Source organism: Nipponia nippon, unplaced genomic scaffold, assembly GCF_047370975.1.
Source record: "Nipponia nippon isolate SJK-2023a ecotype South Korea unplaced genomic scaffold, ASM4737097v1 scaffold_4, whole genome shotgun sequence".
In the NCBI taxonomy this organism is placed as follows: domain Eukaryota; kingdom Metazoa; phylum Chordata; class Aves; order Pelecaniformes; family Threskiornithidae; genus Nipponia; species Nipponia nippon.
In genome coordinates, this window is record NW_028262358.1 from 64,974,770 (window position 1) to 65,002,518 (window position 27,749).

The following is a 27,749-nucleotide window of genomic DNA, read 5'->3' on the forward strand; positions in this document are numbered from 1 at the left end:
CCCATGCTGGAGCAGGGGAAGAGTGTGAGGAGTCCTCCCCTGAGGAGGAAGGAGCAGCAGAGACAACGTGTGATGAACTGACCGCAACCCCCATTCCCTGTCCCCCTGCGCCACTGGTGGGGAGAAGGTAGAGAAAATCGGGAGTGAAGTTAAGCCCAGGAAGAAGGGAGGGATGAGGGGAAGGTGTTTTAAGATTTAGTTTTTATTTTCTCATTACCTTACTCTGATTTGATTGGTAATAAATTAAACTAATTTCCCCAAGTTGAGTCTGCTTTGCCCATGACGGTACTTGGTGAGTGATCTCCCTGTCTTTATCTCAACCCATGAGCCTTTTGTTGTATTTTTCTGCCCTGTCCAGTTGAGGAGAGAGAGTGATAGAGTGGCTTGGTGGGCACCTGGCATCCAGCCAGGGTCAACTCACCGCAGTCAGGCAGCAAAAAGCAACCAACACCTATTCGTGTCCTTGTCCTGCCCTCGGCTGAGGCAACTGAACTGTTTTGGCTGTGTTGCTTTCTGCCCAAGATGAATGAAATACTGGGGGTGTAAAAAAATGACCTATAAAACAAAGGTACACTTTTTAGTACAGATTATTTTATTGCTCTGATTAGCGCACAATGCCACAATTATACCAAGGCACTGGAGGGTGCAGTTGTTCTTACCTTCTCTCAGAGAAGACTATCCTTTCTCCCTCCCCTTTCCCACTTTCAGCTGGTTAACGTCACTCCGGGGCTGAGGCCAACCACCCTCCCAGCTGTGCTAGGGCAAATCTTTGTGGGGTTCCCCTGTAAACTCTGCACTGAAATGGCGAGGGTGGGTTTCGTCCTTCCTGAAGCAGTTGCATTTCTGCCCTGGGTCACAGGATGGATGGCTCCAGAGAGAGCTCCACTGGCACTGATGGGAGGCAACTGCTGCATCATGGTGAAGGCAGTGGGCATGAGATATCGTATACTAGCTTTACTCTCAAAGCTTTACTCTATGTCTTGACAGCAACCAGCCCAGGCCTAAGCCCCATCAGGAGATGCACGTGTCAGGCCCAGTCTGGGAGTCCTCTGTCCACCACTGGTCTGGATTAAGAATTACTTTCGCACAATAACATAAGAGCTTGTAGTGGATCAGACCACAGGACCATATCATCTCCAAGCAAATGCTGAGGGAACATCCTAAAATAAAGCAAGCATGCATGATGTTTCCCCATTATACTGTCACAGCCTCCGAATATTTCCATCTCAGTGGCATTTTGAAGCAGATATGATTTCAATGTGTTTAGAAATTCTCAACAAATTTCCCTGAACTCATCAAGTCTCCCTTTGAACTTAGGTCAGCTTGGACTACTACAACCATGTTAATAACCCTTTCCCCGCCCCCAAATCTAGTTCTTACTAGCATCATTTGATGTCCTGTAGTTTTACTGTTGGAAGAGATATTTAAATCACATCCATCACTACTTACTCTTTCTGTACAATGCATGAGTTTATAGACCTCTACTACATCAGCCTGAGTCATCTCTTTCCCAGACTGAAAAACCTTAGTTTACTTTATTTTTTTGTCATGCAGAAGGCATTCTGTATCTCCAGCCATCCCTGTTGCTCTTCTCTGAACTCTTTCCAGTTGTCATACACCCTTTTTCATCTGACAGGATGAGAGTGGCATGCAGCACTCAAGGTGTGGGCAAACAAGCATGTAATGCTGTTCCCTGTTTTATTCAAACTTCCTTACCTTCTTACCTGCACCACATTTCCATCTCCCTAGAATGGCAATCATTGTTGCTTACTTCATCAGACAGCTGGAGATAGGGACCTGATGATTTATTTTTCTTCCTATTTAGGCCTGGAATTTCAGCCTGTACAAACTTGGTGTTATTCATCGAGGCAGTTAATTTATTATTTTATTAATTTACCTTTATGTTAGGTTCTCATTAACCTCAAATATTACTGCAGTACCAGAAGAGTTTACTATGTTTTTAGGTATATTTTGTACCACCATATACCGTGGTGATCTTTCTTCCACCAAGGCCCTGGCATACCCAGTGTCAATATTTTTGTGAAGGGCTATGTACTCCATTTTTCTCATCTTCTTCATTAGAGTCCTTGCAATCCTCTGGAAGCATGCATTCTGCTCATTTGGTTCCCTGAAGTCTAAATGACAGTTTTCCATTTCTTATGTGGCTATCGATCCTCTGATCTGTCTCCTATTTGGATACAGAATCCAGAACAGAAGAATTGTCTCAAACCATGAGCTCTTCCATACCAACCAGCTTCCTTTAATGCTCTTCAGTTTAAAAACTCATTCACAATCTTCTTATTTTAAGCACTAGAAATTTCATTTCTTTAACATCTAGACAAAGCCTGTATGTCTGTATATGTCTCCCATACAACAGAAGGACCCCCCATTCCTGTCATCCTGAGTCCCTGCTCACCTACCGTCTTTTCTGCAGGACATTACAAGTCTACCTTTTGGCTTCTCTCTCCAGCCCTGCACAGAGCACTGTAAACATTTCTGAGATCACTGCCATAGAAGCTTTGCTGTTTTTAAGGTGCCTAGACTTAGCATCCAAAAACTCTGTCCTGCCCCTCCTTTTGCCCTTGGTGCTTATGTGGACTAGGACTCCAGGATCCTGCCTGGTGCATTTTACGAGCCAGCCCAGACTGCTAGGGAGATCTGCCACCTTTGCAGCCCTCCCCAGACTGCTCCCAGCTGCTGGTCACACCTGCCCCCCAAAAGCAGAGTGGGACCTCAGCTCTGCTGTAGCTCTGTGTGTGCACTCACTCCCCAGCCCATATCTTTGGGATCCAAAGCTTTGTACAACAGTCCAAAATATTGGAGTCACTGTGATGGCAACAGAGCGAAAAGTCTTCTCTGCAAGAAGGGAGAAGTTTAGCAATGTTCTCCTTTTTCCCTAACCAGCCTGGAGACCCCAAGAACTCTCCCTACTGCCCACAGAGCCTCCTGCATTGCTAGCAACCCAATTAGTCCCTTCCTTTTCAGAAAGGGCACAGACCTTTGAGCCGTGCCAGATGCAGGACACTGGGTCCTGTAAGAGCTGGAGCGTAGACAGGCCCAAGATGTCTTGATTCTTTTTAATTACTTACAGTTATAAATCTGAGAGTGTAAACTCTGCAAGGCTAAACAATGTCTTCTCCCATGACTTATTAAAGTTGAATGACACGCGGTCTTGTTCTTTTGCCATGCTGTTTCACAGAGCTCCGTCTCAGACCAGTTGGCGAAAACTCACTTTAAGATGAAAAGCTTTTGGAAAGAGAACAGCCCATTCTGAGCACATAACAAGTACTCTGAGGCAAGAAAGGCTTTCTCCTATTTTTAAAGTTAAGCTCATTAGGGATTGGGCTCGTGTTTTGTAAAGTGATGTTGCAATGGCAACAAAGCTGGCTCCTTAATTGCTCTAGGTGGAACAGACTCACCTTCTCACATCTCCCTCCTGCATACTCCTCTCCCTGCCCAGATACTCTGTTCCTCTTACCATCAAACCCACCGACAAATCTGCAGGCTGTGCATCCCCTCTCACTCTGCCCAGGAGAGTTGTGTCTGACTGACTGACTGATGATCACAGACCACTTTTAGTCTCTCTCGCTGAGTGTATGGTGGTCTTCTGCTGAAGCAGTGGAGCAGATAAAACATCCTCTAGAAGCTGTTTGCAGCTCTGTTCTGTATATCTGCAGCTGTGCTTGTCACAATCTCTGCTTCCACTGCTTTCCAGTATTGCAGCATTCTCGTTCACAAAAAGCAAAACCACTAACAAAAAGTTCCGATCACATTCTTTTACCTCTCTACTGGATTTCCTTCTTTTCCTGCATGAGGGTAACAATTCTTGTCCTTTTGTCCAAGGCCATTTAAAACTCTGTCCCTCCTAATTTTTTCCTCTTGCATCACAAATCACAGCTTCAGTCTTTTCCCACTTCAGGTCAATCGCTCTCCATTGCCCAAATCACTTCTTTTAATCCATAGTCTTCATCTCCTTCAGAGGTCTTCTCAAGTTCCATTTGCATCAAACCCTAGAGAAGAACAAGGAGATCATGATATTTTAAAAGTCAAGCAACTTCACAAGGATGTGTAAGGCAGAATTAAATCATCCTTGGCCCTCTTTGGAAAAACAGGTACAAGGGACCATCATGTGAAACATGCCGTTTTCCTGCCTCATCCCTTGTTTTCCTGCCTCATCCCTTGTTTGTTGCTTCTCCTCAAAGCTGCACAGCTTTGAGAGCTTATGTGCTCCAGCATGTCTGGGTAGATCCCAACGTGCAGCAATAGTCTGTGTTCAAGGAAAAAGGATAATCCCAAGAAGAATGAAAGCTGAAGGCTTTTCTCTGGCAGTAGCACTTTCTGTGAACTATTTTGCTTGTTCTGCTGTTTCCATGTGGAATGACAAAGGTAACATTGCATTATATTTGTACCTACTCATTTACTACTGCTATATTTACTACTGCTATATTTTCCACTGGACAAAGGACAGGTTTTTTTCCCCTTTTAACTAGTAAATAAAAAAGAAACGACAGATTAATTTCTCTACTTTTTCATCTTTCCCTCAGATAGAGGACTAGCTTTCATTTTGCACAAACTCAAGTAGTTTTGGTGGTTAAACTCACAAAGTGACTGAGGAGCCAATTACTTTTCTAGACCCCAATGTTTGAGATGTAGCATTTCAAAACTCTTCCTCAGCTGCACCATCGCACCTTTTACAAGACTGTGAAAAATAATGACAATAAATATGGGGTATCTCTAGGGAAAAATACTGGCATTGACTGTGACATCATGAGAAAAATATACTTAAACATTGTGTTCCAGGCAGAAAAAAGCGAGAAATCTTGGCTTGAACTGATGGTGAAAGTTGCCTTGCTGGAGCAATTTGCCTTTGTCCATGCTACTGTTAAGTACATATATATGTGTATAGAAATGTTCCCGTGAGAAAAAAATTCAATTTAGTAATGATAGAGTGGCAGCATCAAATTCTGTGCTGGATTAAAATATTTTACATTAGCCAGATCAAAGTAAAAATTTCAATAACAACTGACAAATTATTTCCTCCAGCTGGGCAGAAGAGAATGAAAAGAAAAACAAAAAAAGGAAGAGAAAAAGCCACAGAGACAATTAAAAGTAGAAAAGGAGTAGAAGGCAGCCAAAACAGGGCACAGATTTTATCAGATGGGCATACAGAGAAGCTGGCTGGCATGGCAGTGTGTTAGGAGCTGGAGAACAAAAACTTGGTGCTGTGAACACTCTGCTTTGCTTTGATGCGGTCACTAGCATCCTACCTAAGAACAGAAAAGACACTGTGTACAAGTGCCACACCATTTTACGAGCACTTGACACAAAACATTAATCATTTTTCCTCACTAGAAGCAGCTTGCCAAGTATTGTTCTCTATTCTGAGGGTGAATTCAATCAGCACTGCACCTACCTAATAGAGACTGAAAGCTGGCCCAAGGTTTCACTTTGAAGGCATTTTGCTGGAGCTTTCCTGTCATAAGCATTCATTTCTATAGGATTTGAAATCTTTAGCTCCTTAAAGAGCTATGTGGGGACACAGATATGTGGGAGTCACTCCATGCAGTTCAGTGTCCTGCCTCCAACCGCCTCCATTTACCATCATTCTGGGAAAAGATGGAAACCACCCAGACAACTGCATAAAGCTCTCATGGGGGAGAGCTGGTTCCTGCAGAGACCAGCGTGTGCCCTGAAGCATGAGATTTGATTACCTTACTCCAGAACATAAAACTTCTAATGCTATTAGAAAGCCTTCAGGCTATTAGGCATTTTCTTGAAATACAGCTACCATGTCTAGCTTGATGACCCCCTATAGAACAGGCCATGTGCCTGGTATTTCCTTGTACTAATCACCAGTCATTAATATCATCGCATGAGCCCTGTTCATAACCATATGTCCATTTGCAAGAAGCCAAGGGCCACCCAGTCTTAGCTTCCACCAGAAAAGAAAAGGTCAGTCTTGGATTCGTGACTAATAGGACAACTTCCTTACAAGAAAGGGCTATTCCTCCACTTCCTATGAGCAGCTGCGCACACACACCACTCTGGGAGCCCAAACCTTCTCTGTAGCAGGGACATCCTCAGAGGAAGCATGCACCTGCCAGCTGTGCAATGTGGGTCAGCAGCCTGACCATTAGCATTTCTCCTGGAGGCTTATTCTCAACCTCGTGGTGCACCTGCTGTTTCGCCCAGGGGCTTGGATAGAAAAAAGCCCTGTGAAGTAATCGTGGTTTGGAGAATCTCAGATCCGAGCTATTCTGGGAGGAAAAGACAGAGGAAGAAAGAAAGACAAAGCAAGATATAGTTTACTGATGGCTAAGCCTGTGACCCTTTCTAGTAAAACTGAGAGGCAAACTGTGTACCTATAGGCAAACAATGTTATGTCATTTGCTTGATCTGCACCATAACCACAGATCACTCCAAATAGTCTAGGGGAAAGGTAAATCTTTTTCTAGCCCCATCTTCTGCAGATCATGCAGCTGTGATGAGTTCTTACCTTCCCCCAGAAAAGACAAAATGCTTTTCTTTAGATGCATTGATACCCAGAGATTTGCTGAAAGTAAGAGTCCCTGCATCTCACCTGACCAGATCTGACCTGGTAGCATCACTGGAAAAATCCTTGCTGCCCCAAATGAAACCAGGATTTCATTCCCTGGCTCTGCAAAAGCTTCAGGTTCTGCAATTTCTCTACAGTAAGATCTGTGACCTTCAGAAAACTTTGCTCTGGAGTCACCTGTTAGGCATTTTTCCACCATATCCTAACAGGCTTTACAGGCAGTATAGTCAGCTGGATTATACCAAATGGTTCTGGGCCAACTCACACGGCAGCCCTGCAAGCAGGCTCCTTTCCTCCTCCATACAGGTCTTTAACAGAACAAACAGCATGCAGAAGGATGCAGCGTTCTCCTCCTACAGGAATAAGGGGACATATATACAAAGATGTGTGTATATTTAATGTTGCCAAAGATCTGAAAATAAAAATAACTACCTCTGTATTGAATAATTGTGTAGGTGGCACAGAAGAGCTGAGAGGAGACAAGCAGTGATCTCTGCCATACCATATAGCAATGATCTCTTCTCTGATTAGAGAAATAGCTGAGTAGAGAAGGGATTTAAAACCTTAAAGTTGCCAGAAAGAATAACCATATGCTTTATTTTTCAAGTTGTGCTCAAAGGTGTCAACATATAAATATATTTAAAATAATAAATATATAGCTGAATATACAGCTCAACATAAATATTTCACGATCTCAGAAAAACTATAAAGAATTGAGACAAAAATGACCAGCACTGCATGGGTGATACATTGGTATCAGAATAAGAGGAAAACCTCAATATTCTCCTATTCTCCATCTCACAGAATGACTGGAATTAGAACTAGGGGGGCAGAAGTTCTTCTTAGCGTCTCTGTCTGCTCTTAATTTTATTTGAATTTTGTACTGAAATAAAAGCAAGAACTCAAATTTAAATTAAGCTAGAATAGCAAGTTTTGCCCAATTTTAAGATGACATCACCTGTTTTTACAGGATTTCTACCTGAAAACACTTTTCAACCATGCCTTAGATAATGGAGATCAACTAGGCTACAAAATGAGATCTAGATTTTTAACCTTCTTTTGTCTTCAAAGCTTAAGAGAATTTGGAGCGAGGCTTTTTGTTTTGACACAACCAATTTAAATGGCTGCAGATGTTTGTGAATCTTTGAATGCATCTGCGCTATGAAATTTTCTCTGTAAAACGATACCAGGCAGATTTTAATGTGCCTCCAGTCTTTGGAGTGACCATTCTGAACCCTTTAGGCCTGAATCAATTGTCACCAGGCTCAGGGCAGAACTGTCTTTCAGAAAATACAGATCTATTTACATGCAATGGTTCTGTGTATGAACCGAAGAGGTGCACTTTTTCTTTCTGACAATGTTTTTTTCTGACAACATTTCATTTATGCACTTTCAATATTAAACTGGGGCAATCGACCAGAAATGAACTTCTGCAAAGGAGAAATCTGCCAAAAGCCAAATTAGAAAAGTGTCTTATGTCTATGTAATAATTGGTTTTCCATTTAATTAGAGAAGACAGTACAGGATAAGTAGGGAAATGATAGTAGTACTTTGAAGTAAGCATCTTACGAACATTCTGTGACTTGAATTCCCTGCTATACATATAAAGTAAGCCAACTGATTGTTAAAAGCATGTTTATTGAGGATTAACATTCATGTAAAGGATGCATGCTTCCTAAGCCTCAGCAAATCTGTTTTTAATGATCAACTGGCATGCAATTAGCCAAGAATAATGAACCTTTAAGATCTACATTAAAAGTGTATTGGAGACATTTGTTTCAAACTGTCACTGAAATATTTCTTAGCTAATGGCATCAACATTTTTATCCAGAAATATAGAAATAATCACAGGCTCTTATTTTTATTGCCTCTCACTGAAGAAGGCCTGATTGGAATAATTAAGTATGTCATTTTAGATTAATCCCTTCTGTTTCTTAGAAGATGAAAATGGGTTCCTCCCCACATTTGCATTCATTAAAACCCATAAGCATTGTCTCTTGTTCATGCCAGCATTCTAATGACTTCTTAAAGTTAACAACATTAAGGTTTGAGAAGAAAAGCATTAATTAAAATAATTCTGTTCTCATAAGTTTTCTCACTGTAGCAGTTCACTAAAAACTTTGCAGGTGACATTGGTGGGTAGAACACAGCTGCCACTCAGAAGTTGTCACCGCTGCAGAAGAGTTTATGGTTCCACTGCAATAGCAACACTGAGCATTAATTTTTTAAGGCAAGCAACTGAAGAATAACTTGTCCTGTTGAAACATTACCTCTCCTGCCAGCAGTTGTTGCTGAGTTTGGGTCAAGCTGTGGGAAACTTTGTGCTGGTTCTGTTCTGCTACTCACAGTAGGTTGGTGCTGGCCACTCTAGCACTTACCTTCAACCCCTAGATCACAGGGACTACTTTGCCACAGCAGCAGTGCACTTACATTAGGTAACTGCCAACTGATCCTCATGCTTGTTCACTCAAAAAGCCCCATCCCCACAGTGCTTGGGTATGTTTTGTTATTTGCAAGAGCCCACAGTCTCAACTCTGACTAGAGGCAATCATTTCCCTTTCTACCTGCGTGGGCCCAGGACTGGGACTTATATTTAACAGTTTGCTGATAGATTTGGATAGGTACTTGACAAGAAGACAGTAAAAGAATTATTTAAATTAAATTAACTCTTTCTTAGCCTCCTGTATTTCTAAATTATACCTCATATCAGTGGACTCTAAATCCCACAAAACAAACAAAAACAGTCAGAAAGCTATCATTGAGGAATTCTTTGGGGCAAGAAATACACTTCCAGAGGCACGTCAAGAAATGAATACTAAGTGTTAACATTTACTGTATTAGTCTGTGCTAACTAGTGGGTTGATTTTTTTTCTTTTTAAGAGGCTGCAGCTCTCTGCTTCCAGAGAAACAATAAAGCCTTGGATTACTCAACAGGAAACCCTAATTTTTTAGAAGAATTTATTATTTCAGCCATTGTTTTTCACTTATTCTTCTGGAAAACCTAAGAAGAGAGGAGCAGTTTCTCCCAACAAGGTTGCAAGGATTTGTTCATCTGCTCCTGATGAAGAAATCCTCTTCTGCAGTTCCACAGCATTTATTCTTGTGCTCAGACTGGGCTTCCTCATGATGAGAATAAACAAATAAGTAAAAGCAGGTCCTCTTGCCATCTATCTTAATGATCCCTTTCAGAAATCTTAGTTTAAAAAGCAGTGTGGCCCCCATTACAGCAAATAGCTAGGAACTTCACAATTTGAATTTACATAAACTCATGTGATAGAAATTCTATGCTTCACATTTAACAGGTGTGAAACTGAAGCACAGAAATCAAGGCAAATGCAGCCTGTTGTGGCTCTGTAGCTCAGTGATTTCTGTAAAATAACATAGGAAGTCTGTCACAGAGATTTTAATTTAGGTTTCCTAAATTTGCGGCTATCATCCTGACCATCCTCCTGCCTTTTTCCTCCCATCGGTTAATATCACCAGAGTGATCACTACCAAGCATCAAACATGTATTTGGAGAGGAAGTGGGAGGTAGTTGCTAAGGCTAAAAAGAAAGTCTATGTTTTAGAAAGAAAACAAGCCCTGTACTCTCCAGCTGGCACCCACAGTTGGAAAATGAGCTTTGCTTTCTTTTCAGGGTGCAATTAAAAATGCTATTTGTTGTGGACATATACAAAATACACATAGAGGAGAACTGTAACAAGCTGGGGTATAAAATAATCAAGCAGCCAACACCACTGAGCCTTGAATACCCTGAAAATTGCTCTCTCTAGAAAAAGGACTGAGGAAGTGTGAGGACTTTTCCACTGCTGTCAGTTGTCTCCTTTTTCTGTGTGCCAAAAGGAGGCTTCCCCTTGCTGTGCTTTTGGTCTCATGACCTAATTGAGAGAGAAACCCTTCTCGCCTAAGTGGCACCGTGGCTGGCCTTTAGAACATAAAGCTTTCTGCATAAAACATCCATGATAATTTCATAACACAACACTGCTGCAGAGAGACATACTGAGATTGGAAATTGTCCTTATGAAGTAGCCTCACATTCCTGTGCATCTCTGGCATGCCATAACCCTACCCACTCTGCTGCCTCCAGCAAAACAATGCGTTTTTATAGAAAAGGCCCCTGGCCAAAACTGCAGTTGAGGGTCTGTTGCTTTGAAGTGACCTTAGACATAGGCCACATCTATTCACAGGGCAAAGGAGACTAAGTCGTCTTTATTATCTCCTCCAGAAAGAAGCAAAGCATGTGAGAAGGCAAAACTGTACAGTTATCACTGACAAATATACAGTAAAGAGGCAAGCCTGCTGTAAAACTCTGCATTTCTTTTCAGTAGTGGAATGAAACTGTGAGATAAGACTGAGAAAAGTAATCCTCTGCAACTTATCAGGAAGTGGTTGTTGGTTTTTTTGTTGTCACACAGATGACTTTGCCAGCACAGTGAGAATCCAAGAGAACTTAGTGTCCCCGTTTGGGCTGAAAATGGCCATGATAAACAACTGGAGGGTGCTGATAGCATATTGCCCTACATGCATTCTCCACAATATCCTTGCATTGCTCATTTTAAAAGAAGAAAAACATTTCCTGCCTGGATACATAACAGGGGAGGGCAAATGTTCTGGAATGACCTGAGACAAAGGCAGGGTTTTTGTTTTGTTTTCTTTTGTTGTAATGAGACTCAGAGAATAATAATGGTTCAGGATACCAGCAAATAGCCCAGCTGGGCTTTTGCCCTAGTTCTCAGAAGGAAGAAAAACAACCCTCCTGGACTGCTGACATTTTTTCCCTATATCCATCTTACACCTCAACCGGGAAGGCCTGCTAACACTGGGAGGGTGGTATTGCTTGTGCTAGACTTCTCACAAAAGGGCCTTCAAGTATTAAGATTTCTTCTTTATGTTAAGAATGATGCAGTTGCCTTTTCTCAAGATGTTTCTCCATTGCATAGCTGTAGTTGTAGTGGCAACAGTAATGACTGTAGTAGCCAGGTGTGGAGCTGACCTATTCATCAGCACTGAAACAAACACACAAAAAAGTAAAAATAACCCCTACGCTCAGAAACTTTTACTAATATTTTTTTAATTATTTCACCTAAGAAACTAATTGGTGTTTGAAAATGCACTATTTATTCAATTAAAGGATTTTTTAATATCTTTAATAACATATTAACTCATCCAAGTCAGAACCAGAGAAAGCCAAGATTTGGAGAATATTCTGGATTTTCCCATCAGAAGCAAGAGGCCTGGTTTTGAACTTTCACTAGTGTTTCATTATTTTTGCTCAACTGGCTTGCAGAGAACTCTTAACACCACTGTTAAGTGCAGCAGGATCCAGGGTCAATGTTTTGCTTGCATTCGAAAATAATTTCTTGTGTAACAGAAGAACATATACAAAGATATTCAACTCCTGCTTCTCAGCCCAGCCTTCCATAGGGTGTAATATCAACAGTCACAAGAAGTTTCCACCTTCCTCAGCTCTTAGTTCTGAGGAGAAATAAAAGCAAGAGGCACATGTGGGATGATTCTGCTTTCACATCACTGAAAATCAGGACTAGTTCCAGAAAGATCAAGTGAGCTGTACTAGCATAACGTTAGCATAAGTGAGAACACAAGTGATATGTAATACTGCTGTAATTGTTGGCAGTAAGAGTTCTGCCCTCTTGTATATTTGTTCTTGTAATTTTGACTGTCTGCCTAGTATCTTTTCACATGCTGAATTTCATAGTTATGTTAGCCCCTGTTTATTTCTTTTTGTCTGGTGACACCCACTCTCAGACACTTTCTTTCAGGTTCTCCTGATAAGGTTAGGAAATCTCGGTAGATCATGAACATTGAACAGTGTTTTAACATTGAAAGAAGACTAACTTTTTCTCCTTCTTTAGGCCAAAATTGCAATCTTTGCTATAAATCTCTGGATGATTTCATTTTAAAAGTCTTCATAAACAAATTTGAACCACTAATAATAACTCTCATATTTCTTTGTTCAACTCTCCACTCAAATTTTTGGGAGTCTCTTTGCTCCCCACTTTTTTTTAGTGCAGAGAGCACTTTATCGCTAATATATTGTGCAGTACCAGCAGCTTTAGGTATGCCCCCTCTTTCTTATAAATGGAACTGGTGACATGCAGTATTGTCTCTTCCTTCAAACCTTTTTTCATTTTCTCATCTCCAATACTCAAGTATTATCCAGATCTGGAGTAGGACTCATCTCACATAACCATCCCAAAGTTATGGCATCTGGTCAAGTCAATTCCTCTAGTTTCTTCTGTAGTTAAAAGAGACAAACCATTTTGTGAAGATACAAGTCTTTCCACCTTAAGATCAGTGAGCTGAATTGCCTTACATCAATTAGAGCCTTACCCTAGACAGCTAGCATGGACTAGATGTCAGCTTTCAAGTGGCAATGGATAAATGAGATAAATCTGAATCTGGTCGCAGGAGCTGAGGTCCCTAAGCACACAGTAAATGGAGAAGGATATCACTAGAAGTAGTGTTTTTAAGCAGAGACACGATAAATTTCACCACTGATTCTTGTCATACCATTTGAAAATATCTCAAGGGCTAATGTGATAAGGCTAAGGGCAGAGAAATTTCATTAAAGCATCTTTTTGCAGTGTGCACAGGTAAGAGTCCAAGTTTATTGTGCACATGTACAGCCACTTATATAGGTATAGTCACCTATATTCAAGTGAAGGTGAAGTACAAGAAGACTTCTTAAAAGATCAGGAGTGCTAAAAAATTTACACAGAAGGTAAGTTATCATGGTTTGGTTGGTTTGGCAAGGCAATGCACAGGGAGTATTTTTCCATTTTTTACAAATATAATGCAGGACAAAAAAAAAATAAAAATAGAAAACAAGGAAGAAGATTTAAATTAAAGAGCAGCACTGACAGAAGACTGGATGGGAACACAGGGACCGCAGACACACTTAGGACGGTTGTCAGAACGGTGCTGTAGGAGCAGTGCAGCAGCCCGGCTTTGTGGATGTGTGATTAACTCTCAGCTTTATGCGTGATCTCAGGAGAGAGACTGAGAGCCTGCCATTCAACAGAAAGTAGGTTGGAATAGAGAGTGCTAGGTCTTTTGAAAGAGGTACTGCAGACACATCTGTTTACATAGTAGTCAAGCCCCTCTTTGGTACTGACACAATAAATATCCCTGCTAAAAACAGATTTCTTACAATGGTTAAAGAGGTGAAAAAAATAATACTGCGCAGCACTTCTCCATTCAGTCTATGCTTCCTTCTTGTTAAAGTGAAGATTTTGCTAACTGCTGCCACATGTAGTTTTAATACGTGAACGAATGTCTCAGACATTCTAACAACTAGTATCTAACAAAGTACCTAACAAACATTAACAGTTACTTTAGTTTGCAATTTAAATCCAATATGTCTCTTCCAAGATAGGGAAAAACACTTCCACGACAACCTTCTGCTCAAACTACCGGTAGGAAGGTCATAACCCCTTGAAAAAGAGTGTGAAACTGGAAATACTGGCAACCATTGCAGCAGAAGATCCCCACTCCACACTGCTATAAGAAGGATATGGAAAGAATGATATTTATGACATCAGCTATCACTTTCTTCAAGAGCTTAAAATTTTTTCCATAAAGTGTTTTTATCATCTTACCAATGCAGTAAAAAATCTTGTTGCATCCCTAAATGTGGGCCAGATTAGGCAGCCAAAAAGGAACCAAAGCACCATTACTTTAAAGAGAACTTGCTGGTGCAAGTAAGCACTTTTTGGAAGTAGTGAGTGCTGTAGAATCCGACCCCATATTAATAGACGCTAGTGGTATGCTCTCCATTTATAACTTTATGATCAATTTAGAATAAACGGTACTAATGAGGAGTGGTTTGAAGTACATGTACACTATGCAGAAGTGTTTATTTCGTGTCAGTGCCCCATTAACAAAACTCCATTGCGTAGTGGTGGACATTTTACCCTTCAAGTGACCACTTAAGGGGAAAAGACATTAGAGAGAATTACAGATTCTCTTCTGTTATTTTTGCTCCAAAAGGAAAATGTGTTTTGATATAGAACTCAGCCCAGCCAAAAATACTTGCTTGCTAAAGGTCATAGGTCAAAATAAAAATAATCCTGTAAGGAAGCAGGAGTGGCAAGGCTGGGGATAAGAGGAATAGATGCAGATGCGGACTAAGGCACAGGGCACACGCAGTGTGTATGGATCGGACTAGACATTAGATCCAAAAGCAGAACTAATTTCTCGAAGGAGAGGTATTGCAACATTCAATTTTTCTGGCTGTGCCCAAAAGCTTAGATCTCCAGTTTCCTTTGTACTGTGCCTCAGCAGAGCTGGGCACCTGGGACTTGAACATTAAACCACCTGCACTCCATCACACGCAGCTGCCTAGAGCCAGTCAGATGGGACAGACTGAGCCTTGGTACCTGCTTTCCTCAAGTTTTCAATCGATGCCCAAAAAAGGGTGAGTCAATTTATGCAAACATTGAGTAAAACATGGAAACTGCCCTGCAACCTGCTAGCCCTTAAGCGTTGTGCTCCCTCTCCCTCTCTTCCTGGCCCAGTGAGTGCTGGATTCCTCATTGCATACGGTTTCCTCTTTAAGAGAAGCTGTGGAAAACAAGTTTTCCAAAAGCCAGATGATTAAGAAATTCTTCAAGGACATCTGAAAGCAGACATCCCACAGACTGGGCAACTGTAGTTTTAGATTAAGTAACTTTTTGAGGACTAAGTAAGGAAGGATAAATCCTACCCTAAGTGCCCATCAAAGTATAAGATATTGCTTAAAATCGGAACTGGACACTGCACCCTTGATTCAGAACTAGCTGGCATCCAGACTCCTGAAGCTCAGAGATGATGAGATTTGAAAGACTTTTAATTAGCTCTTTGTTTATTTGTTTGTTTTTATAAACAGTGGCCTCTACTCAGAGATCCACAAAAGTAACAGCACAGCACTTTGAGCCCATTCACGCCCATTCACCACAGGAACAGATCAATATTTAGTCCTTTTTATAACACACTTTTTATATCATGTCTTTTTGCATCTGGGGCCCCGTAACCAAGATACTATTTCAGACCATGAAATACATATTCCCTTTGAATAGCTTGCATCCTCAGAAAGGCCAAAACCAACCGAGCAACAAGAGGGGCCAGACCCTCACTGCCAGCCTGCCACGCCAGACTTCTGCTCAGTATTGAGGACTGGTACTGACAAAGTGTGAGAGTTTTCTGCTAAATACATTCAGTATTTTGGAAGCTTTCTACAGGCTATCAGTGGGCTCTGGGTGTCCTTTCCCTGGGCAGAATGGACTCAGGAAGCTGTCCTCACAGCAATATGAGGCAGCCTGAGCACCATATGCAAAAGGGCTGCCCCTTCTCCCTCGGGTGCATCTTAGGTGCAGCCTAGGATGGTGTTATCAGCCCAAACTTTTTCCTTATGGCACCTGTCATGCACATGATGGTTCCAAAGACAAATGTATGCTTGGGAACTTCTGTGTCCTCGCGAGCCTCAGAAAGTTAAATCGCTTAAAGCTCAATCCAGCTGAATTTCGATCAACCGGAAGATTCCCATCGGCCATAGTCAGGACTGAACTGACAGCAATGCTTGCTGCAGAGAGCAGCATTTCCTTTGGCAGCTGCTGGGTAACCTGGAAGCTTTCAATCATGGGAAACAACTGGAAGCTGTAACGCTGTGTGCCGTAAGTATCCCCAGGAATTTGCTTAAGAAAAGGAAACTGAGGATATAAAAAAATTCCTTTGTTTTAGTCTTCAAGTATCTCTTGCAATATTTAATCTCACTTTTCCCAGCAAAGTACTTTTGTGAGGATTTTTTTAATATAATCTATCTGTTAGCTTCTGCACTTTGTCTCTCACTAAATCCCTCTCCCTCCTATTAAAATGAATAAAAAATATATCCTGTTCTGTGCCATTGTCCCATCTCAAGGTAGGGCATTTCTGTCACTTGGAAAATATTACCTCCCACTGGTTTTGCGGTGGTATCTGGCTCTCATGGAGATGTGGTTCCTACTCATTCAGCTTTCTTTGGACTGCTCCATGCATGCTAAAGGACATTATTACAGCAAAAATGATAATATCCTGGACAAAATGCAGCTTGGACCTTAAAAAATCTTGTGAAGAGACACAGCCTAACACTGTTCCTGTGGCTCACACTGTCTCAGATGCAGTTTCCTAGAAGATCCAACCCTACATGGATCATGCTTTAACATGGCCTACCCCTTTCCTGCATTAAACAAACAGAGAAAACATCTAGAGCTGCCTTGAGAACTGGGGTTGAAGAGGAATAAAGGTAGCAAAGACTTTCCACAGAAAATTTGGTAACAAATTAACAAAAATTATTAAAATATTAAAATATTTCAGCCCTCCCTGGAAACAGAAATGGTATCATAATACCTTAAAGATGTTATAGTTGATAGGCCTTATGCTCATATTTCCCTCATTAGGCATAGCTCTCTGGTTAAACCACATTTTCCAGGGCACACCACAGCCTGCTCACTTGGAGAGGAGATCTGGTTCATTACAGGAGCCAGAGGTCAACACAGGAGTGTGCCCTTTCATCCGAAAATTCGAACACAAAGATTCAACTATACTGTTGTGCCCAAAACTAATTTGTTTTGACTCTTAGCATTCCGCTTTTCCATAGCTAGCAATCTACATAGATAGATAGATAGACAGGTAGGTAGACAGGCAGATAGATTTTCTACCAAAGGCAAACATTTTCACATGCATTTTTGTTTTTGAAAAAACAGTTTTCAAACATCTCTAAAAGGACTGATTATCAGAGAATAAGCAAAATTTGAAATCAGCAGCAATTAAAAGTCAAATTACAATGTACAGATTCATGACCCACCTACAGATCTGTGGTTCTGGCCACATCTGGCTGTTCAAGCTGACATGAGAAAACGCGCTATAAGCCTGAGACACGGTCCCACAGGGCTAAGAGGAACCTGAATGCTGTTTGCCATAGGAGCAGCAGATATGCCTGAGTTCATAGTCCTCAAGGTGCATTTATGTCTTGCTATGGAAATGTTTTTCTGGCCCACGGACAACAATAAAACAAATAGTGTACCACACACCATTCTCCTCAGCCAACTGTACTGATAATGGGAGTCGTCTTGTGACCTTTTCACAGGACATGTTTGAACACCATACCACATCGTTATTATGTCTGTACAGCTTTCAGATCAGAACTGGCTGGGCAGCTTGGAGGACAGAAACCTCAAGTTTCAAGTCTAACCTGTAGAAAAAGATACCCTCATAAGATTCATTGTATCTTTCCTGGATGTTTTATGCAGGCAACACCTGAAGTGATGTAGAATCAACTACGTGGAAAGAAAAGGGAATTTCACTTCAGAGCTCATGCTCTTGACAGGTGGGAATGAGTCCCTCTTCTCTTGTCTCTTTAATTCTTTTTTCGAAAATGTAATTATTGTCTGGGAAATCTGACTCCAGTTAGCCACCTGCCAAGTACTGACTCACATCTGTGTACAAGATGTTCCCAGCTCTTGTGCATGTATTTGTATCTATTTGCAGAACATATCAAATCAGCTGCTTTCTGCATGCACAGAAAGAAAGGGGAAAGGACCCCCAGCATAACCCCAGGTTCTGGGGTTTCTTTCCCTCCTACTTGCTCCTGCTTGCATCTTTCCGCTCTCGATGCCTTTTGACAGAATTGCTTCCTGTGGCTCAGAAGCATTGTCGGGGACTCCCAGGCACCACTAAGTCCTATGTTCAATCTCCAGTCCTTGTTTTTGACAAGATGATGATTAATTAGTCTACCATGAATATATGGTGTGTTGATAACAAGCTGGCTAAAATGGCATAGTTCCCATTCCTAAATTACCATTCAAATGTAATAACATTCATGGTATCAGCCTTGCATTGAAGCCACCTTCCAGCACACTCAGTGACATCTGGGCATTCCTCAAATTAATTGGGGCTCTTTCATGTGTGCCTGTGTGTGCACGTGTGTGTGTACATACTGACAGAGACAAAGAGAGAGAGTTGCTGTTTTACACTTAATATGGTTCCTGAAAAGGCTTGACTGCTAATAAACACTAAACATCACTAATAATCAATCATTTAGATTGGCCTTGAGCTCGAATTTGGTTCAGTCTCCCATCACAGCACTTTGTACACATGAGGGGAAGAAGAGGACTGCAGAGAATCACTGCCTGGTGCAGACGGAACAGGGCAGTTGTTGCACCCGGAGCCCTAGCATCTACCACGGGATAAGAGTCGAGCAACCTCTCTTAAATGTTAGACTAGCCCGTCAGTAATTTATGCAGACTAGGAATGAAATGCCTGCTGAAGCTTGCAATTTGTTCCCTGTTGGTCCATTTCTGGCCTACCTGTTGGTTGTACTTGCAGTATAGCCCTCAAGGAAACCTGAAGTTACACTGTCAGGACTTCCAGCCTTCCATCTGGTGAGCTGCAAAAGACCCTAGAATTTTCTGTAAGCTGGAAATAGCTGGAAATTGCAGGTTTTAAGCCTTCTTCTGAGAGCAATTCAGAGTCCATCTTGTCTTCAGAACTGTGTTTTGTCTGAGGAGCTTGCTTTCACCAGCAAGAGAACCTATTGTACCTGGGTCTCCAATTATTTTCTTTAGTTTTCATGTTACAGAAACAAGAGGAAGGGAAAGGAAAGGAAAGGAAAGGAAAGGAAAGGAAAGGAAAGGAAAGGAAAGGAAAGGAAAGGAAAGGAAAGGAAAGGAAAGGAAAGGAAAGGAAAGGAAAGGAAAGGAAAGGAAAGGAAAGGAAAGGAAAGGAAAGGAAAGGAAAGGAAAGGAAAGGAAAGGAAAGGAAAGGAAAGGAAAGGAAAGGAAAGGAAAGGAAAGGAAAGGAAAGGAAAGGAAAGGAAAGGAAAGGAAAGGAAAGGAAAGGAAAGGAAAGGAAAGGAAAGGAAAGGAAAGGAAAGGAAAGGAAAGGAAAGGAAAGGAAAGGAAAGGAAAGGAAAGGAAAGGAAAGGAAAGGAAAGGAAAGGAAAGGAAAGGAAAGGAAAGGAAAGGAAAGGAAAGGAAAGGAAAGGAAAGGAAAGGAAAGGAAAGGAAAGGAAAGGAAAGGAAAGGAAAAGGAAAGGAAAGGAAAGGAAAGGAAAGGAAAGGAAAGGAAAGGAAAGGAAAGGAAAGGAAAGGAAAGGAAAGGAAAGGAAAGGAAAGGAAAGGAAAGGAAAGGAAAGGAAAGGAAAGGAAAGGAAAGGAAAGGAAAGGAAAGGAAAGGAAAGGAAAGGAAAGGAAAGGAAAGGAAAGGAAAGGAAAGGAAAGGAAAGGAAAGGAAAGGAAAGGAAAGGAAAGGAAAGGAAAGGAAAGGAAAGGAAAGGAAAGGAAAGGAAAGGAAAGGAAAGGAAAGGAAAGGAAAGGAAAGGAAAGGAAAGGAAAGGAAAGGAAAGGAAAGGAAAGGAAAGGAAAGGAAAGGAAAGGAAAGGAAAGGAAAGGAAAGGAAAGGAAAGGAAAGGAAAGGAAAGGAAAGGAAAGGAAAGGAAAGGAAAGGAAAGGAAAGGAAAGGAAAGGAAAGGAAAGGAAAGGAAAGGAAAGGAAAGGAAAGGAAAGGAAAGGAAAGGAAAGGAAAGGAAAGGAAAGGAAAGGAAAGGAAAGGAAAGGAAAGGAAAGGAAAAAGTTCTTAAAAATATAAAGTTCTTCCAGAAGAAAGCACTTCTGTTGACTACACCAAAAGAAAGCACAAACTCCTTTGTGCTAAGTGAAAAGCTATCTACAGTATTTTACCATATTTTTAATGTTTGTGTCATGGCAAATCATACCTGCAAATTATGTACATGATCAAGCTGACGAGACGTCCATAAATATAACGTACATGATGTGTTAACAGTTTGTTCACACTCAGATATTTCACTTTCAGAAGCAAAGATGCAACAGGTTGCGCTCCTGTAGCCTTGTACAAGTAACACTTCTGGTGGGAGAACAGAAGCATTACCGAACTGTATTAGCCAGTTGTCTAGTCTTCCTTTTATACATCTTGCTGCAAAAAAGAATACTCAAAGTTGCGCTGGACAACTGAAAAACAATATCTTGATTCCTTTTCACAGAAACTTGTATTAAGACAGTATGGGACAGCACCCCAGATCTCCCTGCAGTGCATTGATACCCATCTGGTTGTTCAGCAGAAATGTGATGAGTCAATATGGTTGTGACTGTGTTGAAAAAGCAATTACTATGTAGATAAGACTGTCTAAATCACTTAATGAATCCAGCCTTTGGTTCTGAATATCCCTGAAGTGCAACTTTATCAAAATGATACAGGCCAACAAGATGAACACAAGTGCAGTTGAAAAAAAGAGAAAGAGCCCCTTCTGCTAAACTCTCAGCCAGACAAGTCCTGTAGGTTTGATGTTTACATATCACAGATAGAAACTGGAGCTGGAGACCAATGTTTGTGAATCCATTTTGCTAGCACCTAGAGCATCAGTCCCCCATAGTGTGGAAACTGAGGTGACTGTGGGGTGGCCCAAAGGAGTTTCCTGCAGAGTAATGCAGTATGGTAGAGAAGGGGTGGACTCTGGTAGGTAAATTTGCTCATAAGGAGAGGCAGATGTACTCATCTCCCTAGCATTCTCTCTTGACCTGTGGCCAACTGTGGCTGGGGGAAAGCACAAGAACAAGACAAGCGTAGAGTGATGCATCCATCTCAAAGAAACAGCTGCAGTTTCCTAGTCATAGATCAGCATAGCCTGACTTTCTCAGCGAGTATTTGGTTTTGAAATTTGGACTTCTTAAATGATTCAAAGGATGGAACACTGAAAGCAGAGAGAACGGAAAAAAGAGAGAAAACAAAGTCTGCTGTCTCTTGAAGAGCAACATGAGCCTCTATCTGTTACTTCGTTCACTGATGCTACTTGACAAAAGTCAACCATATATTGACTCCACAGCACACGTGACTGCTTCAGAGCACCTTCAGATTGCTTTCATGGTGTGTTTCTACTGAGTGCAGAGTGTATTCATTGTTCGATTCTATCACAATCACCTTCAGCCCTATCTATTTCTTTAGCAGAGATACAGAAAAAAACCCAAAGTCTTTCCTGCCAAGGAACAAAACCTATTTCCATTATGTAAAGAGTAGATGTATGGACTTTGCTTCCACAAAAAAAAAAATAACGCTTTGCTTAAGCAGCTGTATCTGAAAGTGATGTATGCTAGAAGCAAGTAAGAAAAAATAGTAAAATGTGGAATTCTCCACAGTAAATAATGTCACAGGTACAAAACTCCAGTGATGGAGACTTGGAATCATTGTGAGACTGAAAAAGGTAGTTTCAAGACAAAGCTTATCAACTGAGATAAAGATGCCTGCAACTATGTATCATTATAATGACAGCTATAGTATTATTTGTTGGGTTTTTTTTCTAGATTCCTGAATATGACCGACATGACCTTGAGGAAGTACTCCACAATGTCAATAATAGTCTCATTACCTACTGGGATGGCTTGCACTTACCATGCAAGTCTTGAAGTACCACTGATCAGCAATCCCACTCCTACCATGTTGGCTGCCCAGCTTTCGGCAGCAGCTGCAGTGGCGACATGGCTGGAGCTGCTGCTGTGTGCCTTGGAGATAAAAAAAGAACACCCTATCTGACTCACTGAATTAATATCTGTCAGCTCTGCCAACACTGTGTTCAGTGTCTGGGAAGCTGATATAGTAAATTTCTGGCCATATTGGTAATGGCAATGATTCATTGAAGCAGTTGGAAAAATGTTAGGATCATGTAACAGGATTAGGATTTCTCTGCCTGGCAAAAGAAATAGGGATTTAAACTACCATAAATTATCCCTGAAATCTTTCTTTTGTGTTGGCTTTCTTTTCCATATTTAGTTGGATTTCTGTTCTTGACCATCTTTCTTTGTTTCCTTCATTCTTTCCTTTCTTTTCCTTCTTTCTTTTCCTTCCTTCCTTCCTTTCTTTTTCCTTCTTTCTTTCTTTCTCTTTCTTTCTTTCTTCTTTTTTTTTCCTTTTCTTCTCTTTTCTTTTTCCTTTCATTCTTTCTCTCTCTCTTATGCTCTATCTTTCATTTGGTGTTTTATCATGCTTTATTTCTCTCTTTCCTCAAAAGTGTGTGTGTGGGGAGGGAACCTAGGAGTAACTGTTATGGCTCACTCATAAAATTCATGTGTATCTTCATAGTATTTTGAAGATCTTTACTTTCCCTTGTCCCAAGCGAAAGGATGTGTTTCAAAAGTCAGTTTTAGAAGAAAAGAGGTACAAGAAACATATTGATCACACCAGAGTGTATGCCTTTGGTTTTTAACCTGTTGATACTGATTACTGCTGGAAGCCTGTAGTTTTGCCAACATGACTCTGTAGAAAGTTTGGACCAGGCAGCTTCCATAGAACATACCTAAACCAACTCCCCTTCCTGAGAACTCATGTTAGTTTGCTAAGGACTGTTTTAACACATGAGAAAAATAACTGGTATATAGAAATAAGATATTAGATGTGAGGGAGCTAGAACAGAAACTCAAAAGGATTAATGGTGAAGGTCAGGGGAAAGGAAGTTGCAGCGTTCAGACATAGCAAACAAACACGATGCTTTTATTTTGAATGGGCCTGTGGGAAGGAAAGAGTCTGAAGGGCAGAAGACAACGTGGACATGGAGTTGAACTGAAATTGAATTTAAGTGCACCAGGGAGGTGGCAGAAGAGCCCCACTGAGCAGCTGCCACAGAATCACTAGAAACTGAACTCCTAAGACTCTTCCTGGGAAAGCTGGACTTTCAAAGAGAGATGGATCCAGGAAACCTGTCCTTCATTGGTTATTTCCCCCCCTCCTCCCCAGCAATAGCTCTGGATATCAAGTATGATATGATATTGAAGTACGTGGAGGTCCAGAGATGAGTCATCAGTGGAGTCTATCTAGTATTCATTAAGTTCCACTATCTTTGCTAGTTCTATCTTCAGCAGTACCTCTGAAAATGAGTACTGTAGTTGGCTGGGCCAAAAGAAAATCATTGCTTAGTCTGGTGCAAATCAGCATAGCCTGAATTTTACTGACTTAGGTGAGACTAGAGATCCAGATCTCTTCCTAGGATGTATTTTCTTCAAGTGAAAACCCAAAAATGTACGTTTATAAGGGCCTGCTAATGTTTGGTTTTGTTTTTTTTTTTAAAAATCGGCAGAAAGAACCAAAACAAAGTATGCAGCTTGGTTCATTCAAGGTGGCATAACAGCAACAGACAAGACCAATGTCTCACAACAACATACCATCTCAGACCGTACTCAGTACATAGCATTCTTCAAATATTGAAACAGAACAGGGTTTAGATCCCGAGTTTGCTCAAAAACACTGGAATGAAAAAAATATTAAAAGAAAATAGTTGGCTACCACTTACAGGGCTTCTGTTTGTTTGGAGTTGGGAGAAAATATGTTACTAGAAGCAGTAATTGGTGAGACTTCTGAAATTATACTGAAAGGGAAAAATTGAGGCCCAGGTTAGTTAGATGTAACTATTGCCCACTAGCTGTAAAAAAAAAGGTGTACTTTTGTGATTTTTTTTGCAAAAAGTACCCTGTGGCTTCAGTGAGGAACTGGAAAACCTCCTCACCTTGGCGCATCCATGGCATATGGTGCTCCATGCTTTTTTCCCATGTGTGTTATTTTCACTTTTGACCATGTAATTAAACCTTGTAAACCTAAAAAAACCCAACCCTTAAAGATCTATCTGCAAAGAACATGCAGTACCAAATAACATTCGAGGCTGAGGAAGAGGTAGAGGAAGAAAATGGATCAACAATTTGTGAATTATAGGTTTAATACCAATGGGGGAAAATGCTGTAACACACTTCACACGCTCAAATATTCATTCTTTCCCTGTCTTTGCATGGGGCCAAGTTCTTGAGCTCTTGTACGCATCTACTCATTACAGCTCAACAGCCTCAAATGCCAGTGCAGAATGTCATTCACCAGTTCTTTTCTAAGTATCTTTACTGGGAAGTGTGAATGTTTGCAGATTAACTGAAGGCTAATCATTGAACTTCCTCAGTGAAGGAGAAAACTTTGGTCACATTTCGCTTTTTTTTTTTTTTGGGAGGGGTGGGGGAGGGGATGGGGGGGGAGATTAAAAACATTTGATTTGGCCTGAAGTAAAAGTGCATACTTCACACATATTTCTAACCAACCCCCAAAAACAGTCTCTGGCTTTGAATGTGTTGAACAGGAAGCCATTTAATGTTGGAATGCTTGCTTTGCTGGTCCAAGAAACACACGTTCTTATTACTCCTGGGCTATCTAAAAAGGTTCAGGGTGAAAAAGTTTAATTTATATGTAGAACCTTGTTTCCTGTTTTGTTTTTTCCCCTTGTGTGCCAAGTCTGTTTTTTAAACTCTGTGATAGGAAACATGTTTCCCTTTTTCTCCCTTTCGTCTCACTTTATTTACCCAGCTGTATATTTCACTTCAATTTATAGCTCATACTCTTACCTGGCTTAAAGTCCAAAGACACAGTGAGAGAGAGGGAAAGATGGATGTTGTGTTTTCATGGTTACTGAGGAAAGGGAAGAATCTGGGTGGAGGTGAAGCTGCCTTTATATCAATATCAAGGGAGTGGTGGATGGAGACTTCTCTTTCAGGATGTGCCACAGTATATGTTCAAGCAAGGTGAGGAAGAGGGCACAAGGAGAGCAGTGGCAGTGCAGAGCATCCCCTGATCATTGAATGAACTTATGCATGCTTTAACTCTACTTACTTTCTCCAAATGAGATACCCATCTCAGCAATTTTTTTCCATTTGGAACTACTTGCATGTAGAAGCATGAGCAGCCAAAACCAAAATTAAAATAAAGTGAAGTAAAACAAAACAAGATAAGATAAGACAAGACAAGACCAGACCAGACCTGTTCACAGATCTTTGGTGTGCCTAATACACATATGTATTTATGCATGCTGTCTGCAAGGGAGTTAGCTCTCTGAAAAGGAAGAAAAGCCTTCCTGAACAAGGACTGTAACATTTAAAAAAAAAAAATTGTGCACATAAATTAAGATTTCTACAGTTAAAACCAAACCAAGGGGTGCCTGTAGAACTGTTTTTTATTATCATTAGTTTAGGACCATTGTTTAGAACAGACCTTGAGTAAATGGATTTTTTTTTTTTTACTTTGGAGGTAAAGTGATGGCTAATGAAAGCCATTGTGCACATAACTATACATGTCTATCACAGCTAAAGGGAACTACCAGGCACACCACTTTATTTAGTTTAGTATTCAAATTTTTAAGACTGCAAGAGCCTTTGGAATAGTTTGAGGCTTTTCTTTTTTTGCTGTCCCAGCATTTTGATATTGCCCAATACAAAAATACCCAAGCTATTAAGTGGAGGGAATGCACCAAGAAGAAGCCTGAGGCTGTGGCTCTTCTCGTGTGCTGTCCTGGGAGTGAAGGGATGTAAAAATACCTCTCCTCTGTTTTGCACTGCTTCTCCTCTAGAGGTCAAAGTGTTTATGTTAATAACCTCGGATTTAAAGTTTAGTATAAATGCATACGATTTCTTCTGTATGTACAACAGATCCTTCACTTCCTTATACCTTTATTGCTAAGAAAGCCCGAGAGGTCAATAAAATAGTCAGTGCACCCACCAAATCTGTCCAAACCAATCCCTGTTACTTCAAGACTACATGGCTGGGACATTCAGGCTGCCGAGCACCCGTACTTCCCGAGGAATTGCTGCTGCAGTAAGCTCTCATGGACCGCCATGCCGCATTGCTTCCGCACAGGTTGCTAGAAGACCAAGCATGGGAATGAAGAGATTTGACATGGTGCTTGCCCATGTTTCTGCCAATATCCCTGGCCAGGCTGCCCAGCACACCCTGGCTGGTGCTGAGGCAGGATTGTCAAAGCTCTCTGGGAGCAGAAATTCTTGAAAAAGACTACCACATTTGTAGCACATTTTCCATTTTCCCATAGGCCTGTCAGCAGTTGCTTCCTATAGTTGGTGGCATGCCGAGGAGGCTCTGCTGTGTGCTGGCCACAGCTGGTCTAGAATTCGAGATCTTTAATCTCCCAGGTCCTTATCTTTTTCTGAAGAGAAGGTTCAAGAACAGAAAGAAAAATTGTTCCTTGTTTCCTGCCAGAGTGGCACAATTGTTGCTAGAGTGTCTCTGGAGTGAAGCCTCATGCTGGTTTGAGGAGCCGTTCTGCCTTCTGTCTCCAGGGATTTGGGATACGGGCAGGGAAGGAGGGCTGAGCCTTCAGCGCATATCACCCTGCTCAAGGAGAAAAGATGCTGCATTTAACTCTTGTTTTTTCGATGCCAAAAATTCTGCAAGGGACTCACATGACCTCTGGACAGCAAAATAAAAAGAGCCTTCCTTGATCTGTCGGAATACTTGCAAAACAAAGTGAAATTATGACTTTTTCTGACTAAATAATATAAAAATGAGGCACTTAGTGCACCATTTCAAAGGCTGGATGCTAACCACCGGCAATAAATATATTTCACTGGTAACTGAATGCAGGAATTATGGTAGAGCAAATCACTATTTGGGGCCTGGCTGACGCATATTACAATGAAGCATTGGCAGAAGTAGAATGAGCTTCTTTTATCCAAGTAGTGTGCTCTTCATCCATCATCCCTTTTATTGTCTGAATAGATTGTAAATATATTTTCTCCTTAGATCTTCCTCATTCTTCTGAGAATCCTTAAAAATACTTCTATTTCTTCCCTGTTTTAGGAACTCTCCGTTTTATTTCTGCAGCATCAACTACAACCACATTACTACAGGCTTTCCCCCAGGAGCGATCCTACACCAGATAGCATGGGGTGACTTGCAGCCATACTGCTCAGGGCGATACTGTGCAGCAACTCACCTGCTGTCTCCTCTGGAGCCCATAGGAAGGCCCCATGGCCCTAAGACAGCATTATTTTATGTTGTGACCTTTCAGAACATTTCAGCCTGCTGCAGTGGTGTCTTTCTAGTATGATGACAAATTAATGCACACCATGGGGCATGGTACGAGCCTGTGTAAGAGTACCTGAGAGCATGAGTTTGCTAGAATAACATAGGAAAACTGCATAGAGCTGAACAAGCCAAACTAGTGTTTTCTGGGAGTAAATTATCCCCAGAATAATTTCTGGATTTCATCTCAGGGAAGACTAGATTTATTCCAAAGGGCAGCCCAGGACTCTGGTATCCATGGAAGAAAAAGAATAGAGGTACGGAGCCTGAGAACAGGCTGAGCACCTGAGTTACAGTGTGGACATATCCACAG

At 41.2% G+C, this 27,749-nt stretch overlaps 1 long non-coding RNA gene across 2 annotated transcripts in view; it reads left to right on the forward strand.

The window, feature by feature from the left end:
* LOC148053350 (uncharacterized) overlaps window positions 1-27,749 on the forward strand; it is a 68,065-nt gene that overhangs the window by 31,965 nt on the left and 8,351 nt on the right. Inside the window, exons 2-3 of one of the 2 annotated variants that reach the window (XR_015708999.1) lie at window positions 17,842-17,918; window positions 21,904-22,119. This is a non-coding gene — a long non-coding RNA (uncharacterized LOC148053350). Of the gene's footprint in view, window positions 1-17,841; window positions 17,919-21,903; window positions 22,120-27,749 lie in introns of those variants that run through there. The other variant, XR_015708998.1, reaches the window with a different exon arrangement.